Source organism: Dendrobates tinctorius, unplaced genomic scaffold (assembly GCF_039654945.1).
Source record: "Dendrobates tinctorius isolate UK_male_01 unplaced genomic scaffold, ASM3965494v1 ptg000158l, whole genome shotgun sequence".
Taxonomy (NCBI): domain Eukaryota; kingdom Metazoa; phylum Chordata; class Amphibia; order Anura; family Dendrobatidae; genus Dendrobates; species Dendrobates tinctorius.
In genome coordinates this window covers 41,016,666-41,042,254 of record NW_027361825.1, presented here as the reverse complement: position 1 = coordinate 41,042,254, position 25,589 = coordinate 41,016,666, and the positions used below count along the sequence as shown (strand labels likewise).

The 25,589-nt window shown below is 44.5% G+C and overlaps 1 pseudogene; it reads left to right on the top strand.

Moving 5' to 3' along the window:
- Positions 1 to 3,194: 3,194 nt before the first annotated feature.
- LOC141051648 (vomeronasal type-2 receptor 26-like) lies at positions 3,195 to 25,337 on the top strand (annotated as a pseudogene).
- The last annotated feature ends 252 nt before the right edge of the window (positions 25,338 to 25,589 follow it).

The following is a 25,589-nucleotide window of genomic DNA, read 5'->3' as shown; positions in this document are numbered from 1 at the left end:
AATGTTAAAGAATTGTGCCCACATGGACTAATGTGTGATTTCAGTAGTTATTATGCCTTTTTCCACTACAAGAACTCTTGTAAAGACTCTTAAACTTGGCAAGAAAAACTGTTCATCGTGCCTTGGCAGGAAGCCATCTAAAACAGCCAGTGCAGTGAATTTTCTATTATGGTCTGTGTGACCTGCAGCTGCACTCAGGGACGATCCAAACAATCAGAAGTGGTTTTGGGCTGTACTCCACGACTCAACTCTGTTACTGGGACTGTTTACTTATACTCAGGTTAACTGTTATGTCATTTGTTATATGTTTATGTTCCTTGTGTAGCCCGAGGACTTGCTACCTTTAACTAGGGGGGGAATGTGGCGCCCTGCATCTTTACCGCCACAAAGGGTTAAATATGTACTGTTTTGTGTGCAATGGGAGTTATGCTTTCTCTGCTACAGACCACAACACACACACACAATTTGCCTCACTCCCTTACTTGTCTGAAGCTTAGAGCTTTGCAGACATACCTTATCTGGGAGGGGGAGGGGCAGAGTTGTTGTTCTCAGTGAAGAAGGAGGAAGAAGTCTTGGAGGCCATGTTAAGACATGTTAACATGAGTATAAGTAAACGGGCCAGGAATTGGAGCCGTGTGTGTACGAGGTATACGGAGCGGAGCCGCGTGTGTACGAGGTGTACGGAGCGAAGCCGCGTGTGTACGAGGTGTACGGAGCGGAGCCGCGTGTGTACGAGGTGTACGGAGCGGAGCCGCAGGTGTACAGAGTGGAGCCACGTGTGTACGAGGTGTACAGAGCAGAACTGCGTGTGTACGAGGTGTATGGAGCAAGCCGCATGTGTACAAGGTTTACGGAGTGGAGCCATGTGTGTATAAGGTGTACAACAGAGCGTGGCTGCGTGTGTACAAGGTGTACGGAACAGAGCCGCATGTGTACAAGGTCTTCGGAGTGAAGCAATGTGCGTACTGAGTGGAGCCGTGTGTGTGCGAGGTGTACGGAGCGGAGCCGTGTGTGTATGAGGCATAGAAAGCGGAACCGTGTGTCTATGTGTGTGTGGAGCTATGCATGTACAAGGTGAATGTTGGGAAGCATTTATACCTCCAAACCGTCTTGATTTTGAGAGAGTCTGTCCCGGTCGGGAGATTACTTTTCCCGCGAACACAGGCGTACACGGCAGAGCCCCGAGGAGCACTTTAAAATTCGCATGTGACGTTCCACCGGAAGTGACGTGCTTGTAGCTGACCGGAAATGAGGTAATTTCGGGAGATTGTGATGGAACCATTGAGGCACTTCAAGGAATGCTTCAGATCCATCACTGTCTCCTCCGACAGCGCAGACAGCGAGATCGCCTTGGACTCGGGGATGTCGGCCATGTGAGCAGATCATGATATGTCCTGCACCAGAAGGCTCAGGTGGGCACTACAATGGGAGCCGGGCTGCTATAGTATCTTTATAAAATCTTTCTTTCTCTGTTTTTCTCTCTCTCTGTTCTTTCTCTCTCTGCTCTTTCTTTCGCTCTCTGTTCTTTCTTCCTCTCTGTTCTCTTTCTTTCCCCTTTTCCTTTCTCTCTCTCTGTTCTTTCTTTCTCTCTAATCTTTCTTCCTCTCTCTGTTCTTTCTTTGTTTTTTCGCTCTGTTTTTTCTCTCTGTTCTTTCTTTCTCTATAATGTAGCCCCCTTCATATGGTATAGTATAGCCCCTCCAAAGAATACAATGTAGCCCCTTCAGAATATAATGCAGCCCCCTCATAGGGTATCATGCTGCCCTCCCTTATATGGGTATCATGCTGCCCCCCTTATACGGGGTATCCTGCTGCCCCCCCTCATAAGGGGTATCATACTACCCCCCATCATACAGGGTATCATGCTGCCCCCCATCATATGGGGTATCATGCTGGCCCCCCTCATACGGGGTATCATACTACCCCCTCATACGAGGTATCATGCTGCCCCCCATCATACGGGGTATCATGCTGCCCCCTTCTCATGCGGGGTATATCATGCTGCTTCCCCCCCATACGGGGTATCATAATCATGCAACCAGGACTCACTATATAAATAAAAAAAACTATACTCGCCACTCCTCCTCGCTCTCACGCCGATTTCGGCGGCGGCTCTGCTCTGATGTCAGGAGCTGTGCTGCAGTCAGACCGGCTCACAGCAGGGACGCGATGAAGTGACGTCATTGCGCACCCGCTGTGTCAGAGGAAGAGGGCAATGATGGGAGAGGGAGCGTCATGTGACGCTCTCTCTTCCATCATCGCGGCGCGCACCTGGGGGGCCGCGCTGACGCCACAATAATGGAATATATACAGTATATGGGCAGCAAGGTGGCTCAGTGGATAGCACTGCAGCGCTGGAGTCCTGGGTTCGAATTCAACCAAGGACATCTGCAAGGAGTTTGTATGTTCTCCCTGAGTTTGCGTGGGTTTCCTCTGGGTTCTCCGGTTTCCTCCCACATTCCAAAGACATACTGATAGGGAATTTAGATTGTGGTAGTACAGGTACAGTGATAATAATGTGTGCAAACTGTATGTTAGCGCTATATAAAAATAAAGATTATTTTTGGCAACAGTGCGGTCATCTGCTGAGGTTCTCTGTTTAGGGGCCCACTCAGAAGTTTCGCCCCCCCCCTGAACCAAAACCCTAGCTACGCCTCTGTATAGAGTACAGATGTTCTCGGTGACAAACACTATAATCATCTTATTTTTAATATTCCAGACAGTTCTCAAGTACATGACTGGAAGGGATGTGAGTGTTCACACAGTGACTAGCATAAAAAAAATCACTATAACTGAATATAGAAAAATAACATCAACCTGTCATTTTAATAATTAGAGCAAGTTACTGAAAAATAATCTTCCACTTCAACTCCACAGATCTTGGACTTATAAATCTCTGGTTCCTGCCCTGCACTTATTAGCAATGTGAAGGAGACCAGCCATCCCATTATTGTGTGTGTCGCTTATGGAGCATTTCTTCCATAAATCATCAACCAATATCCAAAAGAAAAATAGCAGAAGAATCTTTGTTTTTATTCTGATGCTTGATCTGAAGAGCTGGATTTATAATGTACTTTGCATCTGGTGCAAATATGTCATTACTTATAATATTATATCTTCTGTTCTTTATTCTGAAAGCATCGGGTATTGCAGAAAATAATATGTCAGGAAACGGGTTATACCATCCCGGAGAAATGATCATCGGTGCCATTATATCAGTTAATGGGTTGATGCGTGATGACGAGCAAAAGCCAACATTCAGAATAAAGCCAAGAGGTGGAAATTCGGTATTGTAAGTAGCGACAATAGATCCATAATGTCTCATTCTTTAAGTCTTCTGTAATAAACGAGCTAGAATTTCAGTGGATTGTAATGACTTCATTATCAAACTTTTGTCGTATTAACCCCTTAAAGATGTAGCCCATTTTTCCTTTCGCATATTTTTTCCTCCTCCACATAGTTGTATGAGAGACTGTTTTATTAGCAGGATGAGTTGTAGTTCTGAATGTCCCCATTCAATTAGCCGTATGATGTACTAGAAAATGTGACAAAATTCTAAGTGAGGTGAAATTTTGATAAAATAAATACAATTTTGCAGCTATTTTTTATTTAGGATTTGTTTTTATGACATTCATTGAGCAGCAAAAATGACCCGACAGCATGATTCTCCAGGTCGGTATGATGACGGCAATGCCAAATATGGTTTTATTTTTAACTATTTTAGGAGCTTAAAAAATTGGGAACCTTATAGAGATAAAAATTGGGTTTCTTTGCCATTTTGCAAGATTCATAGCTTTTTTACTTTTTATTGATGAACCTGTATGGTGGCATGTTTCTTTCTGTGCCAAACAGTAGTTTTTAACAGTACTGTACTATTTTGGAGCTCACATGATTGTCACGCTCCCTGGTCCTGCTCTCTCGGCCCCCGGGTCCCCTGCCACGCTCCCCGCCAGGTGCCCCAGCGCGCGCAGCCATACTTACCGCGTCCGGCAGCCGCGCTCCTCCCAGCCCCGACGTCGGCTTCCTCCTCTGTGCGGCCCGCGGCTGGTGACGTTACCGCGGGTCTCGCGCATGCGCCGTAGGCCACGGTCGGTGCTTCCCATCTGATCCGGCCTCCGGCGGCGCCCTGCCCTGATAGCGCCGCCGGACCAATGGGGGCACAGCGGCGGCTATATCAGGTCGTCCTCCCTTAATGGAGGCGCCTGACCGCTGTTGTTCCTACAGCACTCTAGGGTCGTGCGCTCGCCTGTCTTCAGGCTCCTAGTGCTAATCTCTCTTGTCTCCTCAGCTCCAGCCCTTTGTCCGCATCAGCTCCAGCCGTGTCCGCACCTGCTCCAGCCCTGTGTCCGTACCTGCTCCAGCCCCGTGTCCGTACCTGCTCCAGTCCCGTGTCCGTACCTGTTCCAGTTGTGTCCGTACCTGCTCCAGCCCCGTGTCCGTACCTGCTCCAGCCCCGTGTCCGTACCTGCTCCAGCCCCGTGTCCGTACCTGCTCCAGCCCCGTGTCCGTACCTGCTCCAGCCCCGTGTCCGTACCTGCTCCAGCCCCGTGTCCGTACCTGCTCCAGCCCCGTGTCCGTACCTGCTCCAGCCCCGTGTCCGTACCTGCTCCAGTCCCGTGTCCGTACCTGTTCCAGTCCTGTGTCCGTACCGTTTCCAGTCCTGTGTCCGCACCTGCTCCAGTCCCGTGTTCGCACCTGCTCCAGTCCTGGGTCCGTACCCGCTCCAGTCTAGCGTCCGTACCTGTTCCAGTCCAGTCTCCATACCTGCTCCAGCACTGCCTACCCGAGTCCGTACCTGCTGTCCATCTCAAGCCATGCCAACCCGGGTTTCAGCTTGCTGTCCTGTTCCAGTCCAGTCTACCGGATCCATTCCGAGCCGCCCCTCTTGGTTCCGGCTACCGTGGCATTCGAACCCCCAGACCTGCGCCTAACGGTCCCTGTATAGGGGTCGGCCACACCTGGTTGCTCATCCGGGGTCCTTCGGTGCCACGGTCCAGAGGGTCCACTCCAGAGAACTCTGCTCGGCCTGGTGCGGTGCCCAGAGTAACAATGATATCTTGATTGTTTTTCAATGCTTTCTTTGAGAGACTAAAAAAAAGCCAATTTGAGGGTATGGATTTTTGCTTATGATGCATACTATGGGGGGGTTAAACACTTTTAGATTTTCATACATTGGATTTTTACGTAAAAGGCAATACCAAATATATATATTTTATTATAAGCTGGGGAGATTTCATATTTTTAGCCTTTGTTTAGTTTTAAACTTTTTTTGTTGTTAATAGCAAAGTGGAACTCAGGACTGTAGGTACACGCCATGTCACTAGCCGGTTTGACATAAGGTGAATAAAAGTGTCATCTATACCTGGTGAACCATGCCCTCTTAGACATGTGGCAGCTCACTTTTAGCCTATTTTCCATAGAAGCAGACTTGACCAAGTCTGCTGCACATTTTTTTTTCCTTTTCATTTTTTAGATTTCCTTTTTATGTCGTCCACTTTGTGTTCACTATCTCATACCATGCACTCCACAGTAGTTTACTTCTCTGTGGATGTCATTTTGTCACAGGTCATCTGTCTTCCAGGCTGCTGCCTGAGCAGAGTACCAATGTCCTTACAATACATGCAAGGCCATCAAAGGGGTCACCTTGTGGGTATCTGAAGACATTGGATAGGTGGGTATAATTTCCCCACTCACCTATGGGTTCTGGTTCAGGTCTTCACTTTATTCCTCCTCGGCCATTTTTCCATCTCCCTCTAAGTCATTTTTTCTGCTGGATTTCTCTTTTACTGTCCCTTTAACTTTGTATTTTTAGCAGTTTTATACCGCATTTCTGCAGCTATCTTCCGGGCTCTAGTGCATTATTATGCTATATCGGGGAGGGTCTCTCTTCTCCCCTTGAAAAGCGAGGCAATTTTTCTGACTTCTGGACCATCTCCTACAACTAACGTCATGCTGTGCTGGGGTTGTAATGCCGTTTGGTAGCCTAACTAATTGAAGCCCCAGCCCTCATACAAAAAGGCCCTTACTTGGCTCCCCATCAGAGGAAATAGCCTTTTTGGGCAGCACCTAGATGACATAACCAGTGCCAGACTGCTCTGCTTCCCTAGAATCATAAAAGTTCTTAGCCATCTAGTTGCGCCCAGAGATTTTACTCTATTTGCAACTCCTCTTCCCACAGAGGCAACAAGAAGTCCTCGAAACCCTCCAACCCCCAGACAGCCATTGTTCAAGCCTAAGCCTTCCTGGCAAGGAATAGAGGTTGTCCATGTGTTCAGTGTTGGGATATGGACATTTTAGAGAGCTTGTCTCACCAGTCGAGGTCCTCAACAATCTTTCAGAGCAATGGCTGCTGTGGTAGACTTTGGCCCATCTATCTTGACACAAACACAACATGAGCTTTTAAACATTCCCTCTTCTTTTTCTCATGGTCTCTCTTTATTTAGTGCCTATCAGGAAAAATACCAGACAGCTCTCACAGTTCTATTTACCATTGAAGAAATTAATAGGAACGAGGATCTTCTACCAAATATCACTTTGGGATTTTACCTATTTGAATCCTTCATGAATGAAGCTAAAACGCTGGAAGCTTATATGGAAATACTAAGTGGATGGGGCTTCCAAATTCCTAATTATAAGTGTGTGAGCCAAAGACATCTGGTAGCTGTGGTGGGGTTTGCATCTTCAGTTCTTTCACTTCTGGTGGCAAATACATTTGGAATTTATGGTTACCCACAGGTATGTGTCTTTAGAATGTCCCTCCATGATTTAATAGGTTCCTGAGTTTACTCAAATACAGAAGCATATTTTACTGATAAGACTGTGACATTTGCATCACAGTGTAATGCTGCTTAGACACTATGATGTGCAACCTCCACCAGGGGGTGCTGGTGGAGGAAAAAGGTTGCACTAACAGCAGAGCACCACCAACGCCACAGCACAGGCGCCACTAGGTGGCACAAGAGTAGTCAGACAGGCCGGGTCAGAAACCAACAGGAAACGCAGTAGCAGAGGACAGAGCAATACACGTGGTCAGAAACAAGCCAGAAAAGTCAGAGCTCATTGAGAGACGGAAGACAAACAGGTCAGAGGACAAGCCGGGTCAAATACCAAGGGATCACAACACGGAGAGCAAGAACTAAGATGAGTGTAGTCACAGGGGAGAGCAGGAACGGGACCTAGGTAAATGGGCAGAGGATAAATCAGGGTATAACTATAACTGACGCTGCCTGCAGGTAGCAGTGGACTGAAATAGCCAAACAGATCCCAAAACAAGGCAAGGAAAGTTAACCCCGCATGACCAGACTGGGGAGAAAATAACCAGAAACAATCCCCGACCTGGACCATGACACATAGTGTAACAACCCTGCTGGCATCACTGCGTGGCCTCCCATCCCCCGCACACCAACTTACTTTCTGCTTCAAGCCATGCTGTGAATTCTGTCTGTTGCCAGCTCTGTGCCTCTGCTCTCCATGTTTCCAGACTGTGTGTATAGGGGGGCGGCGCCTGAACTCTCTGGTTCTTATGCAGTCAGGGTGCACCTGTGTAATCTGTCCCTGACCAATCACCTGGAGGCCTTGACTATTTAGTTTCGCCACTCCCACTGAAACATTGCCTATGCAATGTCTAAACTCAGTTAGCTCCTTGCTGCTGAGCTAGCCAGGCCCTGTCCTATGTCTTGCCTTCTCTGAAGGCTCTTAGTCTGTATTCCTGTGTCTCAGTACCTTGCCTAGCATTTCTCTGTCCGCCTGCCAGGAGGCAGAATATCCTGGTCCTTGAGTCTTGTTCCTAGTGCCTTGTCTGTTCTCTGCCCGCCTGCCAGGAGGCTGAAAATCCTGGTCCTTGTGTCTTTGTCCCTGTCTCTCTGTCTGAACTCAGTCTTACCTTTGTCTATCAGTCTCCCTTTCTCCTTGTCCGTGGCTCCCTTCCTTGCTGTGTCTTTCCTTGTGTCCTCCCTGTCTGTGCATCTGCACTCTCGCAGCTTTGTCTGTGCATCTGCACTCTCGCAGCTTTATCTGTGCATCTGCACTCTCCTAGCTTTATCTGTGCATCTGCACTCTCCCAGCTTTATCTGTGCATCTGCACTCTCGCAGCTTTATCTGTGCATCTGTACTCTTGCAGCTTTATCTGTGCATCTGTACTCTTGCAGCTTTATCTGTGCATCTGCACCCTCGCAGCTTTATCTGTGCATCTGCACCCTCGCAGCTTTATCTGTGCATCTGCACCCTCGCAGTTCTGTCTGCACAGCTCCCTAGCCGCTCTGCTTGCTCCACACTCCTGCAGCTCTGCCTGCTCCGCACTCCTGCGGCTCTGCCTGCTCCGCACTCCTGCGGCTCTGCCTACCTGCACCTCCTGTGTGAACAGGTCCAAACCTATTCCTTCATATTCCACTCCTTCCTGCCTATATCCATACCTGCACCTCCTGTGTGAACAGGTCCAGATCCTGTTCCAGCATACACCACTCCCTCCTGCCTACACCTGCTGTGTGAACAGGTCCCTACCTGCTCCTTCTCATACCACGCCAATCTGTCCTGTGTCTCCAAGCTGTGCCCGCCTGTCCTGTGTCTCCAAGTCGTACCCGCCTGTCCTGTGTCTCCAAGCCGTGCCCGCCTGTCCTGTGTCTCCAAGCCGTGCCCGCCTGTCCTGTGTCTCCAAGCCGTGCCCGCCTGTCCTGTGTCTCCAAGCCGTGCCCGCCTGTCCTGTGTCTCCAAGCCGTGCCCGCCTGTCCTGTGTCTCCAAGCCGTGCCCGCCTGTCCTGTGTCTCCAAGCCGTGCCCGCCTGCCCTGTGTCTCAGCCATGCCTGTCGTGTCTACCTGCCTGCCTGTCTATAGCCTCTGTCAAAGTGACTTGTCCCCGAGTGGGACCAGCAGCCACAGCCAGACACCACCCTGAAGTGGCACCCGACAGCTATCTGCCGCACAAGCCTGACCTCACCATCAGAGGCTCCAGTGAAGACCGAGGTAGTTGTCGTAGTCACGCCCCTTCCAGGGTAGTCTGGTTTGTGGCACAGTGGGGCCACAACCCCCCAGCTCGCGCCATTCAGCCAAGGCGCGAGCGTGACACATAGGCTCTGTTTCTTCAGATCAGTTAAGGATAAAGGTGCATATATTGCTTTTTTGCCATCAGAATTAAAGCTCCCATTATAACTCAGTAGATAGAGTTGAGCAATTACATTTTCATTTCTCTGGTCCAGTGACCATGTTTGATAGTCCTTGTTGGCTGAACTAGGGCCCAGCGAACGTACTCATCTGCCAGCATCCCTGGCACCTCTTCCGATGATTACGGCCTATGCGATGTAATGTTTGATAATCCAAAGAGGCACCTAGGATGTCTGCAGATAGGAGGAAGTTTGTATGGCCATGGTCCACACACTACCGATGTGGCTGCTGGTCCTGGATTCTACAAATAATTTTGCTCAACTCTATCAACAGGATCTGTCAAGAGCTACAGACCCAAATTGAAAGAGTGTGCTCACTGCAATTTAAATAAGTGCTCTGGAGAAAGAATAAGTCAATGCAAATTATAAACTCTGGCACACTAGAATTTTCCAGTTTATTATGAAAAAAGGTTGACAAGATGTTGTAGACCCAAAAAGAAGAAATCTCAACGTTTCGGCATAATATAGCCTTTTTGAAGAGATGTTCGTTTCTGCAAAGACAAGACAATATTATCTTAATATCTTATCATTGTTAATCTGGGCATACCAGAGATTATTGAATCTCTATGACCTTTTTGATATCTGGTGATTTTTCTTGACCAGTTTTTTTGCTTCCTTCATTTTTGTCCTATATGATTACTGTTTTCTCACTTTTGTATATAGGGTGAGTCAGGGGAGTGAGGCTGTGCCTTCGTTGAGTGGGGGTGCCAAAAAAATTGTTTCTTTTAGGGTGCCAACCTCCACAGCAAGGCAGGTTAACAGATAGGCCTATTGTAGGGTGTGCCTAGATATTTTCTGGTCAAGTGTATATTTTCTTGTTTAGGGCAATGGCCCATGTTCACTGGGGAGGTGTGTGGTTTTAAATAATTATCATTAAAAGTGTTCTTAAGGGAATATATGTACACTAATTTTGATCTAATTCCTGAGATTATTAGTTTTGCTCGTTTTCTGATTTTCTAATATGGCTAGTTTTTTGACAAATCCTATAAATACTGAACTATGGGCACAAGACGCTAACCAGGTTTTTTCTACTAACTTTTCAGCTGCTGATAGTGTTGCTAATCCTTCTCTTAAAACATTGCTTAAGGACTTATATTTGGCCATTAAAAAAAATATAACAACTTGGTGGGAAATAAAGGGGCTAGAGAACTGTATTAAGAACAAAATTGTTGCAAAGTGCCTCCATATTAATATACATCCATCACCCCGGACAACCAATTCACATTTGTTGGCACTGTGGACTAAAGAGTCAGTTGAGGCCTCAATCTGCTTCATGCAACTTCTCCTCACTGAGGAGCAGAAGCTTTTTGAAGTTTCAACAAAAAAACTTAATCTGATTGAAAAAGTCCAAAAAACATAAATGTGACCTAGATTTTGTAAGGCGAGAAAATATTTACTAAACATCAGTGGAATCTTAAGGACTGCAAGCACATACAGTTTATGCGAGACTTGAGTGAGTTCAAGGAGAACAGAGCCTACGACTATCAGTCTAAAATCACCGTCGAAGTGTCTTCATCTGGTATTGACACCTCAGACACCAAACGTACTGAAAGCCTTGCAAATTTCAGGGAAAGGGAAAGACATACGCCCACCAAGACATCAAAACAGACAAAGGTGGAGTGGAAGGGCAATGAGACCAAATCAAACTCAGGTCTTCCTATCTACATCCTCATCATCATCGCAATCTTTTTTGGACAGGGGCCCAACAATAGGGCATGATCTGAGAAGGCCTCTATAAATCAAGGCCAGATTATCAACTTATCATCACATGTATTATCAAATGATGATTATTCTCTTTTACAGAAGGGTCTAAACTTTGTGCCAACCAATTCATTTGACTGCTTTAGATGGGTGAAGGATTTAAATCTTTTTGGGCGTAATTTAAAGTGGAAGCTTTTCTTTAAATAGCATGATACTGAACAATGTAAAAAGTTGGGTCTATCAGAGAATGATATTGACAGTTTGCATGTGTTAACGGATCTGTTGAGGGAAAATGACCGTGAACGTGGTGATGTGGAAATTTATATGGGTAGATTTACCCCTGTGTGTACTGTGGCCTGCCCAAATTAGACAGAGTCTTATTGAGCGCTAAAGGAAGGAAAGATGCCACACCTGGTTAGCAGCAATACCTTCCAGCAAAACTCTGGAAGCTTTATTCACATTCATGTTTTTTTATCAGTTCGTACAGAAAGGAGTGGTTATTCATTAACATAAAGGCTTTACTTCTTATCTAATTGGTCAGTTTAAATACATGAACATATATGGGCATCCGACCTAAGGTGACTTAAGAATCAGATGATATACTGCCCCTTGTATTCCAGTGTCAGCAAGACTCCAGTATCGGCTTGTACCATCTGGCCTAAACTTCCTCTTCTGTGTGTCTGAGACAAATGTCACAAGACAATGCTATTATGAGATGACTGGGTAGCAGGTCAATTTCCACCAACTAGTTATAAGGTTCAAAACTGTACTTATGTATCTGTGTGCATATATATATATGAGTATATGTGTATATAGCAGTATATAGCCTATAGCAGGCAAGTGAGATCTAAATGAAATACATATACATATATATTTCCATAAGAGTGGTAAGAGTCCATACATGAATTTGAGGAACAAGAGTATCAGGATGCCACCTTTAAATCAGATCACTAGCGTAGATATCTTCACCAAGATGGTGGAAGCCGATCTTTGTCAAATACAAAGGAATGATAAACAGGCTCCCCATAATCTTTCCCCTAATGAGAAAGCATCACTTGAGAAGTTGGAAAGAAATGGAGATATCATTTTAAAAGCATCTAAGGCTGGTTTCACATTAGCGCTTTTTAAGCGCACGCACGGCCGGGGGTAGCTCCGCCCCCGAGCCGGCTCTCTGCCCGGCGTGCCCGCCCCTTGCTTGTAGCGCCGCCTTCTAGCGCACAGCGGCGCCTGCGATCGGCGCACCCTATCTTTAGCATAGGGTGCGCAGGCCGTGCGCTAGTTGCGCTTTGACCTGCGCTGCGCACTTTTGACGGTGCGCCGTGCGCGCCAAAATCCGAAAAGTTTGATTTTGGCGCGCACGGCGCACCGTCAAAAGTGCGCAGAGCAGGTCAAAGCGCAAATAGCGCACGGCCTGTGCACGATCTGCGCACCCTATGCTAAAGATAGGGTGCGCCGATCGCAGGCGCCGCTGTGCGCTAGGAGGCGGCGCTACAAGCAAGGGGCGGGCACGCCGGGCAGAGAGCCGGCTCGGGGGCGGAGCTACCCCCGGCCGTGCGTGCGCTTAAAAAGCGCTAATGTGAAACCACCCTGATAAAGGTGGCAACCTGGTAATTATGGACCATCCGGTCTACCTAAAAATGTGCCATGCACTTCTATATGAGCATGATACTTATGAAGTGCTGGGCGGGGACACGACTTATGAGTATAAAGAAGGAATTACATTGTGTTTTGGATCATGCTAGAGAGAGGGGTTTGATTTCAGACAATGAGTATAGATTTATGGCAATTAATAAACCCACAATTCCAACTTTTTATGCCCTGCCCAAGGTGCATAAGGACCTTACACCAAAAAAGGGTGCCTTATTGTGGCAGGAATAGACTGTTTGACACAGAATGTGGGAATTTATCTTGACAGGATACTCAGGCCATTCGTGGTCTCACTTCCATCATACGTCCGTGATTCCTCTCATTTACTCTCTAAATTTAAGGGAATTATTGTGGAGGCTGATACTCTTGACGCATCCATAGACGTAGAAGCAGTATTATCCCGCATGAGTTAGACTGGAATGAGTAGCCCATTTTTTGAAAACAAGAGCGTTGGAATGTCTTGAGCATAATCAATTTGTTGAAAAACTTCTTAATTTTACTCTTACTTGTAATTACTTCCTTTTTGATGGGAAGTACTTCCACCAGCTCAGGGGCACAGCAATGGGGAGTCTTTGTGCCCCCACGTATGCTAATGTGTTCCTGGGCTGGTGGGAGGAAACCCATATTTCTTTGTGAGGAAGAGAGGTGGCAGAACCCCTATATCAGCCTCTGGGCCAGATATATTGATCATATTTTGACATTTTGGTCTGGCCCAGAGGTTGAGTTCTGCCACTTCGTTGAGAGTATCAATATCAACAGTATTGGTTTGAAGTTTACATCTGAGCATCATGACCGCAGCATCAATTTCCTTGATCTGACTATTTCTAAAAGTTCTGATTGCAGTATCAGTACCTGCACGTACCGGAAGCCAACAGCTACTAATACTTTGTTAAGGTGGACTAGTCATCACCCTGTTCCCCTTAAAAGAGGAATTCCCAAGGGGCAGTTCCTTCAAATTAGGAATTGCTCTGATGTGGGTACCTTTAGAAGACAAGCCACAGATTTATATGATGGATTCAGATCAAGGGGATAGCAGTGTGAGACTTTGGACGGTCCTTTTTATGAGGCCCTGTCGGCTGACAGGCAAACTCTCTTGGGTACAGCAACCAGAAAAGAAAAGGACGATTTAGTCAGAATAATTGGCACTTTTGATGGCCAATCCGAAAGGGTATATCAAATTTTCAAAAAACACTGAGGGATTTTGTTTGCAGACCCCAAACTTGAGAACATTTGTATCCCAAAAACTGAGCATTACCTATAGGAAAGGAAGATCAATTAGTGATCAATTGGTTCATAGTCTGTATAAGAGACCTTAAAGGCCTGGTACTTGGTTGGTCAGGAAGCCTCTGGATTTCTTTAGGTGTGGAAATTGTTTCAGATGTGGTGTGATGTCACAAGGTAAAACTTTCTGTAATGCAGCTAATGGAAAAGTTTTTTATATCAGAGATTTTGGTAATTGTAGATCTATGGGGTTAGTCTATAAGGCGACCTGTACTTGCTTCCTTGATTATGTTGGCAAAACCATAAGAGAGCTGAGAGTGAGGGTGGGCGAACATCAGGGCGATATAAACAATAAGAGAGATTCGCCTGTTGCTCGCCACATGAATGAAGTGCATAATGGCCATGCCATCTGGGAGAGATCACTTTCAGTATGATTGAATTAGTTAGGGTACCGTTACACTTAGCGATGCACCAGCGATCCCGACAACGATATGAATCGCTGGTGCATCGCTAAGTGGTCGCTAGTGAGCTGCCAAACAGGCAGATCTCACCAGCGACATAGCAGCGGTCAGGGGTCGCTACTTACCTGTCAGATGCGGCGATCCTGACATCCTCCCGCCCGCGTCCACACGTCACTCGTCGGAGCCACAGGAAGCCCAGCAGGAAGCGCCCGACAAGAAATGGTCCAGGACGTTCTCGCGCGATCAGCGATAATCAGCGGGGGAGCCGGTTGGAGGTATCACATGTAGCGATATCGCCAGCAATATCTCTACTGCATCACAAAATCAGCGACGTTACAGCGATATTGCTAGCGATATCGCTATGTGTAACGTGCCCTTTAGGCCAAAGACAAGAGGGAGAGATCTAGACAAGATTATTCAAAGGCGACGGGCAGAATGGATCTATAGATTGCAATTATTGTCCCCTAAGGGGCTAAATGAATGCCTCTCATATACTTGTTTTATCTAAAGATCTACTTTCTGGTTAGCGTTATAACCCTGTTCGGGGGAGGAATTATTGTGAAACTACATATTAGTGCATGTTTGTACATGCATCTGATTATGGATCTGTATCTATTATCTTTTTTTTTCCCTGTATTATTGTTTGTATGTGATCATTAATCAGGTGTGGGCAGTCTGAATATGGGTATTGTGATTTTAGGATATATCTCCCGTAAAAGAATTTCCCTGATTATGCGCTTATGTTTATCTATGAAAACTGGGTCTATACATGATAAAATCCTTGTTTTGTTCTCGATGGTGTTGGAGCGCAAGGAGAACTTCGAGGTATGCGCAGATATTATTATTCTTGATTAGGTTGCGTTCCACTAAATGGAACGCATAGTAAAACGGGAAGTGAGGTTAAAGGCCATTTCCGGACTTGTGCAGTGGGTTGAGGAGCCTGCCCGATGGATATCTTGTGAAGTGGTTGCGTTCCACTGGTTGGAACGCACAGCAAACAGGAAATGAAGTAATGGCTAGTTCCTGACCTGCACAGTTAGGTTGGAACGCACACCGGTTAAATGAGGTATTGGCCAGCTCCTGATCTGCGCGGTGGAACGCACCCCGGCAAAATATGGTGATTCACTACATGTAAGTCTAATTTTTGAACCCAGTCATCCCGTTGATCATCTTTTTTGTGGGGGCGGGACCAATTAAGGAGATTAGCACCAACGGGGGTTATTTAAATCTGCAGGTTTGACTGCTAGTTATGCTTTCTCATCATTAATATCTGGCATCTGCTTCTGCTGCTATCGTCATGGCACCCTGATCAACCGTCACTGCGGGGAAACGCGTCGCGGCGCTTCCTGCAAATGATAAGTCACCATTATGATTATAATTATAACTATTGGGCCATTTGTTTGAGCCTATTTAATTATTCTACCTGGTGATTTCTTTGTAGGATGCTTTATTACTTTTCTGCTAGTGATTGTCATGCAGCCTATCCATATTATTATGCATTATGAATGCTTTTAATATCTTATTATTGTTAATCTGGGCATACCAAAGATTATTGAATCCCTATGGCCTTTTTGATATCTGGTGATTTTTCTTGACCAGTTTTTTTGCTTCCTTCATTTCTGTCCTATATGAGTAATGTTTTCTCATCTTTGTATATAGGGTGAGTCAGGGGAGTGAGGTAGAGCCTTCGTTGAGGCTACTTTCACACTTGCGTTTTTTTGCGCAGCGTGCGCAGTGCAAACGCGCATAAAAACGCGTCATGCATTTTTGAATGCGTTTTCTTGTTTTTTGCGCATTTTTTTTTGCAAAAAAACGCATGTTTTTTTGCACTGACGTGCGCATGACCATGCGTACGTCAGCGCTCCCATAGACTTTAATGGGTTTTGGGTGAATTTTGTACGCCTTGCGTGCGCATGCGTTTTTTTGACAGGTCGGACGCACAAAAAATGCAACAGGATGCATTTTGTGCGCCCGGGCGCACACTACAAAAAAAAACGCATGCGCATACAAACGCGTACAAACGCATGACAATGCGCACCCATGTTAAGTATAGGGAAAAAAACGCATTCACATGTATGCGCAAAAAAACGCAAGTGTGAATGTAGCCTGAGTGGGGACGCCAAAAAAAATCGTTTCTTTTAGGGTGCCATACTCCACAGCAAGGCAGGTTAACAGATAGGCCTATTGTAGGGTGTGCCTTGATATTTTCTGGTCAAGTGTATATTTTTTTCTTTACGGCAATAGAACATGTTCACTGGGGGTGTGTGTGTGTGTTTTTAAATAATTATCATTATAAGTGTTCTTAAGGGAATATACTGCATGTTCACTAATTTTGATCTAATTCCTGAGATTAATTAGTTTTGTTCGTAACACTGGACTATAATATTGGACTATAATGTCAAAAATGTACAGCAATGCCATGATAGAAATACATGTATATATTATTTTTTTTTATGCGCATATCTTATAACTGTATCTTATGTATATAATATGCCTACTGGTGATGGCAAACTTAAAAAAGATATTTTCTAGAAAATAAGCGGATTGTGAAAAAAGGCAAAATGTAAAAAATAGGTTTGAGCTACACACCCGGCACTTCTTTTTGGCTCATGCACATATCAATGGAACCTAAAGGCCCCTCTACAGATTAGATGAAAGTTGTCAAAACATAATATTTTGGTGGTACCATCTGATGCTTATGGGGGCTTCTTGACTCTTTCCTCAAATATTATATCTACTGGAAATCAGGTAGTTGGAATTTAAAGGGGTTATCTCACAAGAAACATTTCTGAGACCAACTCTGCGACTCTCACCTGTCTCCAAAACAGGGCAACACATACACCTGCTCTCTCCAGTTATTGCTATGGGAGTGCTCTATACAGCCGAGCTAATGTGCTGTATTCTCCTGCTTCAGAAGTGGGACCTGCATCTGACATTTATTGCATACCTTACAGATATAATAATAATAATAATAAATTTTATTTTTATAGCGCCGACATATTCCGCAGCACTTTACATTTCAGAGGGGATTTGTACAGACAATAGACATTACAGCATAACAATAATCACATACAGTAGATTATAACAAATAACAAGAGGAGTGAGGGCCCTGCTCGCAAGCTTGCGATAAGTGTTTCTCGTGGGACAACCACTTAAAATACCTGATCCTTTTGTTTTCAAGGAAGATAAAAGACGCTGTCAGAGCTTTCTGGCAGAAGCATTATTCCTTCTATTGAAAACGATGGAGTTGGAAAATTACTGTTGCCAAAACATGTATGGTCAACTCAAGATTTTATTGTTACAAAATGGAAGCAGATGAACTTTAAATGTTATAGTCAGTTCCTATCAGATTAAACCGTGGATGCCATGTTTGATGACAAATAAAGCCCTTTTGCATTACAGATCAGCTATGGGGCCTCGGACCCTCTTCTAAGTAATAAGTTGATATTTCCATACTTCTACCGCACTGTTCCCAGCTCTGTCCATCTGCACAATGCATTGAATTCAGTGCTGAAGCATTTTGGTTGGACCTGGGTTGGAATAGTTTATTCCAACGTTGAAAGCAATGAAAATGCAATCCAAAAGTTAAAATCTTCCATTATAACACAAGGGGGTTGTATTGAGTTCACAGAAAAGTTTCTCGGTTCCACAAACTACTGGTTGAATGACTATATACGTATTGCCAAAGTCATTTCTGAGTCCTCGGCAACAATTATTGTCTTTTGGGCTGACCTGGAATTTACATGTAATTTATATTTATTACTACATAATTTAACAAGGACAGAGAAAGTCTGGATTGTTCTTACCGACATGTACCATCTCCTGATCCCAAACATAGACATCTTGGACCTCAGACCTTTCCATGGAACCTTGGCAATTCAGGTGAAAACACTGGAGATTCCCGGACTCATGCCTTTCCTTTGGAACATCACGTTGGACCAATACACCTTCTGCAATTTTATTTTCCTCTACAAGATCATCTTATATGAATGTAAACTAGTTGATGAAGAACTGCTCCATCACATGTGCAAATACGAGAAGCCAAATAAGAAAATTCTGATGGGTGTAGAGACCCTGGTGGAGAGTTATAGAGTATATAATGCCATATATGCCTTGGCTCATGCCCTTCATAGGTTTATGGCATCCAAGTACTGGAAGGAATCGCAGACAGAGGGTGCGTTTCTGTCTTATGAACATCCATGGAAGGTGACCTTTTTTTGTATACTATAGCATGTAGCATTTTTTTTTAAGTTATGGTCCATAATTTAAAAATATCGTTCTTAGACCCAAAGTTTGCACCAATCAATATCCTAAGGCCTCTTTAACACTTCCGTTTTTGACCATCAGTCAAAATCCGCCAGGTTTTGAAAAAAACGGATCCGCCATTTTTTTTTTGCGGATCCGTTTTTTTCCCCATTGAGTTGCATTACTGGCGGATCTTGACGGATGGCCATCCGTTGGATCCGTTTTTGTGAGGATCCGCCAAATTTTTTTCGGCCGCCGGCATGCTTGGACGGACCTTGCAAGGTTTTTTGTTGTTGTTGGATCCGCATTTTCCATTACGCATGCCCGGAGAAAGGAAGTCAGGGATAAAATTAACCCTGAAATCCTTTCTGGCGGACGAAAAAAATTCTCTCTCTCTCTCGGCCAGCGGTTCCTTTAAAATTCTTCATTCTGCGGATCCGTCACAAAACGGATCCTGTGGCATCCGTTCACATCAGTTAGGAACGGATCCGCTTTTCCGCCTTTTTGGCGGATTTTAACTGACACAAAAAACTGAAGTGTGAAAGAGGCCTAATATTTTTTTAAAGGGTTTAGAGCTCAGATTTTGTAATACACCTCTCCAGCTGCCAGAAACCTGTTACTTGATTTGAAGTCCCTAAATAACTACCATAGCTTAATACTGTCCAAAATAACACTAGGGGAACAGCTTCATAAAGATACCCCCATAGAAAGTTTTTTTAGCATTATTTATAAAGAGAACGTATATTGCTGCCCATGGCTGCATGTTAATTGGCCTTTTGAAAAGTCATGGAAATGGCGGCACACCTATAGAGTCATCTTCAAATCCTCCCTTTCTGGTCAATTTCTGTCTCCTCCAAGTTTTTCAATGCTCCTTTAGGCATGTATAGTGTAGTGATGAAGAGGGCAGACTATATCCCAGGAAATCCAGTACTGGTGAGATCTGTGTTCCGTGTGCCATCCGTATGTACGTATGTGACATCCGTGTATCGGTTTGCTCTCTGTCTTTCACATCCGTGTGCCGTCTGCGTGACACGTAGCGGGAAAAGCAGTACAGTTCGCACTGATACCAGGCGCCTGCTGCTGAAGCTAGCTCTCAAGATTGTTGCTTGGTCTCCCTCAGATCAGTGCGAGCAGGCAACAATGATGGGAGTTGTAGTAAAGTCTTAGCCAACAGATGTCATCAGTGTGCATGTGTGCGGTATGCATTTTGTCCCTGCTGCTAATAAAAAACTGACGTCTGCCAGTTTTATACATGGTCCGTGTGAAAGACCTGACATGTGCACACCATCATTGAATACAATGAGTGTGCCTGTATTTCTGGCTCTAACAGACCTCAAACGGACATAAAAATCGGATATGTGAAGGGGCCTCACTGTTGTGCAGGCTCGGGAACTGCAACACAACAATAGACTTAGGGGAAGCATATAATGAAGTTAAGTTGCCAAGTAAGGGGGGGGGGGTGATAATGAAACTTGGAAGATAGGCTTTGAAGAAAGCCGGGATCACACATGCGAGAAACTCGGATGAGTCTCGCATATTAATACCCATCACTGCCGCCGGCACTCGGGAGCGGAGCGTGCGGCTACATAGAAATACATGCAGCCGAACGCTCCGCTCCAGAGTGCTGGAGTCAGTGCCGGGCCTAATAGATCCCGGCCTAATAGAACATATTACTCTTTAGGACAATATTAGTATCCAATGTCCCCTCTGGATAGCAGTAGCAGCCCCATGTCTCCTCAGGATAGCAGCAGCACCCCCATCTCTCTCCAGGATAGCAGCACCACCCCCATGTCTCCTCACAATAGTAGCCCCACCCCCATGTCTCCTCAGGATAGTAGCACCACCCCACATATCAGGATATCACCACCCCATGTCTCCTCAGGATAGTAGCACCACCCTGATGACTCTTCAGGATATCCGTACAGCCCCAAGACTCATCAGGATAGTAGCATCACCCCATGACTCTTCATATCAATAGGGCCCCCATGACTCTCCAGGATAGCAGCACCGCCCCATGACTCTTCAGGATATCAGAAACAGACCCATGACTTTTCAGGATAGTAGCACCACCTAAATGATTTTTCAGGATAGCAGTACTGCCCCCATGACTGTTTAGGATAGCAGTACCGCCCCTATGACTCTAGGATAGCAGTAATGCCCCCTGCCTCTTCAGGATTGTAGCACTACCTAATGACATTTCAGAGAAGTAGCACCGCTCCATGACTCTTCAGGATAGCAGAACCCCCCATGACTCTTCAAAAGTAATTAGCATGTTATGCAAATTTAAAAGTTCATCCACTTCCAGATGAAGCATACTTTGCAGATCGGTCATCAGATGTGGTGCAGGTCCTGGTATAAGACATATTTAGTCTGTGGATGATTACCAATGTACATTTTACTGAACTTAAATCCCAAGAATGTTTGCTGGTACGTAATAGCAATTGTGACATTTACGCTCTGTATATCCTGTATATGTTTCTTCATGCAGCCTAATCAATTTCTCAGGAGAGTGTACTTTACTAACAGCGCTGGAGAGGATGTATACTTTGATGAACATGGAGATACTGCTCCTATGTATGATCTGATTAATTGGGTGACCGGCCGTAAGGAGAAACTTAGAAGTGTCAGAGTTGGAAACATCACATCTAGCAGTGGGGAAGACTTGTCTGTTAACGTATCAGCCATTGTATGGGCTGATCATCTTGCCCAGGTAGACATCTTGTTTGTTTGTGCTTGAATACAGTAGAAAGTGTATGATAAGCTTTCTCTTAGAAGAGTGAATGAGAAAATGCTGACCTCTAGTATAGTATAGAGTCTCTACAGTCATAAGAAATCAGGTGATTGTCTATCATAGGGTCTAATGCATATACATTATCCAATAAAGAGCTGGAATATACTCATACTACAGTATGACCATCTCGGGGATTGGAAACATCAGAAAAGCGGCAGAGAATGTTGACCTTAAAATCAGCATGGTGTGCACTGAATTTATAGGCTTATAGTGGGCACTGATTTTATGGGCTTTTTTTCTAGGACTGTTTTGATAAATAAGGGCTACTTTGTAATACCAAAGCATTGGCTGGTGTTAGGATACCACTTTTGTCCAATTTGGCTGCTATAAAGAAAGCTGTACTGCTGTAGCTACAAAAAAGCATAGTAACATCTCTGTTTTGATCAGGGACATACATAGAAATCACGAGGCTCCTTCTCCCCACACCTTCAAAAAAATATGTGGTGGAGTAAGCAGGCTTATACCTCACAACTTTAAAAAATAGGGAGAGGGATATGTATTGCCGCCTGTATACTGTATTTATATATCTACTAAAGCCCCTTAGTGTTCTCACCCACTACACCACCCCTTTCATGGTACCCTTAGAGTATGATGTCCCCGAATCACCCAACCCACACAATATGGTACTCTGTAGTGAATGTCCTAACACAATTTGCCATCACAGTACCCCCTACACAAAGTATGATGTCCTCATAAGTGCCCCCAACACAGTATGATGCTGACACAGTGCTCCCAAAGTGACCTTCAGCAAACCATAATGCTACTAAAGTTACCCTCACAAAGTATGATGTCCCCATACCTCCCAAACATACAGTATGAGGTCACCCACATCCCCCCCACATGGTATCATGGAACCCACAATCCCCCACACAGTATGATGTCCCCATACACACAGTATGATGTCACTCACAGCCCCTCAACATGGTATCATGGAACCCTCAGTCCCCCACACAGTATGATAGTCCATACAGCCCACTACAGATAGTATCATGGTCCCCCACAGCCCCTCACACAGTATTATAATTCCCACTCAGTATGATACCCCAACAGGCATTATCGTGGACCCCATTCAATATGATGGCTCTCGCACAGAATCAGTGTCCTCACAGCCCCCAATAAGTACTGACATAAAAAAAATGAAACTACTCTCTTTGCACTGTTTCCCCAACGGTGAATGTTGACTGAGGCTCCGTACAGTAGACATGACCAAAAAACGTCACTATGTGGAGAAGTAGATACTCGGGCTGTATGGTGCTGCAGGGAGCTAACAGCTTTGTCACACCCTTCTATTCAAGGGTCCCCATCCTGGGGATGCAAAGATCGTTGAAAGTGTGACGATGGGCCCCATGGGCATTGGCTGGTTGTGGTGTATAATTTGCTGTTAGTCGTCGTGTGAGGAGTAAGGCATGTCATATAGTGTCTATTCAACAAGTACTGATGAAGTAATATATTACGGTATATTTTATTCATTTGCTTGTCCTGGGCTTTGGAGTCCAGAGGCCGGTCTCGTTTTGTGAGTGAAGGCCACCCTGTGTGACTATTCATAAAGAGATATCTGTCAACTATGGGATGACCATCCCCCTTGGACTTCTAAGCCCAGAATGAGCAGGAATTTAAATAAAGTCACATTGATTTTATCCTCACAAAGCTGGAAAGGCCATCCCCATGCACTTCTATTCCTCTCCTAGGAACCACCGCGTTCTGTCTGCAGTGACAGCTGCCAAGCTGGGTCCAGGAAAATGATACTGCAAGGAAAGCCAGCCTGCTGCTATGACTGCTTTCCTTGCCGCAGAGGAGAAGTTACCAATCACACTGGTAAAGGCTGGCACCACTATAGCTCTCAGTATACGGCACGTGCAGTAATATATGAGACTATGAACCGTGTGTTTAATTCTTTCCTACAGACATGATCAGCTGTTGGAAATGCCCCGATGACCAATGGCCGAATGAAAAGAAGGATGAATGCATTAAAAAACAAATGAACTATCTGTCCTATGAAGACTTCTTGGGTACAACTCTTTCTTGCAGCGCCATTGTACTTTCTCTAGCTTCCCTCTTCATCCTTGCCATCTTCACCCATTATCAGAATTCTTCGGTCATTAAAGCCACCAACAGAAACCTATGTTTCCTTCTTCTCTTGTCGCTTACTTTTACATTCTTCAGTTGTCTGGTCTTTGTTGGACATCCAGGGCGCATAACTTGTTTATTGCGGCAAACAGTTTTTGGAATGTCTTTTACTGTCTCAGTGTCTTCATTATTGGCAAAAACCATACTTGTGGTTATGGCCTTTCGAGCTATCAAACCTGGAAGCTGAATAAGAAGATTCATGGGGAAGAAACTCCCATGGTTCATTGTTGGTTTGTCCTCTTCTGTTCAGGCCGTTATCTGTGCCTTGTGGTTGGGAACACATCCCCCTACCCAATTCTTGGATCTCTACTCACAGACTGGTCAGATAACACTGGTCAACAGCATTTTTGGTGCCAAAGATATTTCATCGAATTTAGGGTATTTTTGGGGTGCTGATTCTGAATATGTCATCAGTTTTGCCAGATTGGCTCAAGTTTTTGAGATTTTTGGTATCTTATTTATAGCACTTGTTGGTAAATGCGACGCATCATCTCATTAATTTCTTTGGATTAGTACTTGAACTGAGCAGTTCTCAATATAGTTTTGTGTTAATTAGTGTTCTAAAAGTTTGTTCATAGCTTGATTTTTGCACTAACTTTATGTTGTTGTCTGTTTTCCAGTGAAAAGCATGAACTCATCATGAAGAAGTTGTCTTAACGATCCAGACTCATTCTGTTACATTTGTGGTGAATACACACTGCCAAAACATAGAAGAAACATAACAGACTTCGTAAAAAAAGTGTATTTTGCCTATTTTGGGGTTATGCTTGGGGACCAAGACAAGTTTTGGGCACCACACATAGTGTGCAAAGCATGTATCGAATTATTACGAAAATGGAGCAAAGGACAAAGAAAAAGCTTCAAATTTGGTGTTCCAATGGTGTGGAGAGAGCCAAAAAATCATCATGATGACTGTTATTTATGGTAAACACAGGTACAGGCACATCTTCACAATGAGGGACAGGCCTTCTTGCAGATTCCATGTTACTCCCATTTTCGTTTCTTATGCTTATTGAATCCTTGCACTTGCACTGCACAGAAATAACAGTCATCATGATGATTTTTTGGCTCTCTCCACACCATTGGAACACCAAATTTGAAGCTTTTTCTTTGTCCTTTGCTCCATTTTCGTAATAATTCGATACATGCTTTGCACACTATGTGTGGTGCCCAAAACTTGTCTTGGTCCCCAAGCATAACCCCAAAATAGGCAAAATACACTTTTTTTACGAAGTCTGTTATGTTTCTTCTATGTTTTGGCAGTGTATATTCACCACAAATGTAACAGAATGAGTCTGGATCGTTAAGACAACTTCTTCATGATGAGTTCATGCTTTTCACTGGAAAACAGACAACAACATAAAGTTAGTGCAAAAATCAAGCTATGAACAAACTTTTAGAACACTAATTAACACAAAACTATATTGAGAACTGCTCAGTTCAAGTACTAATCCAAAGAAATTAATGAGATGATGCGTCGCATTTACCAACAAGTGCTATAAATAAGATACCAAAAATCTCAAAAACTTGAGCCAATCTGGCAAAACTGATGACATATTCAGAATCAGCACCCCAAAAATACCCCAAATTCATTAAAATATTTTGGACACCAGAAAAAAAATTTTTTTTCGTTGACCTGTGTAATCGTTGAATGTGAGGAGCACCTTGGCTTCTATCTCATGTTGTCCTATATTGGCTGCCTTGCCATGGGATGTTCCATCATAGCTTTTCCAGCTAGGAATCTACCCCACAGATACAATGAAGCAAAGCTCATTACTTTCAGTATGTTGGTCTTCTTCAGTGTCTGGATTACCTTCATACCGGCATACCTGAGCACCAAAGGGAAGTATACAGTGGCGGTAGAGGTTTTTGCCATCCTTGTATCTGCAGCTGGGGTTTTGGTGTGTATTTTCTTTCCCAAATGCTTCATAATCTTGTATGCACCAGAAAAATAAAAGAGTAAAGCAAGAAAAGTTCCAAGGTGGCTGACAAAATGTGCAAGTTAAGATCATTCTAGCTGTGGATAAAAGTGCAAATAAAGAAAAAATATACAAAATTCTCCTATATTAGTAAAAGATGGGGTTAGAGATAATTTAGCGACAAAAAAATGCATAATTAGTGGAGGAAGGTTGAACTTAGTGGACCAAGGTCTTTTTTCATGAAAACCACAGAAAGAGGAAAGAATCTTCCAATACTTGAGAAAAAAACAAAACAGGCAGACAGGGCTGTGGACTCCTCAAT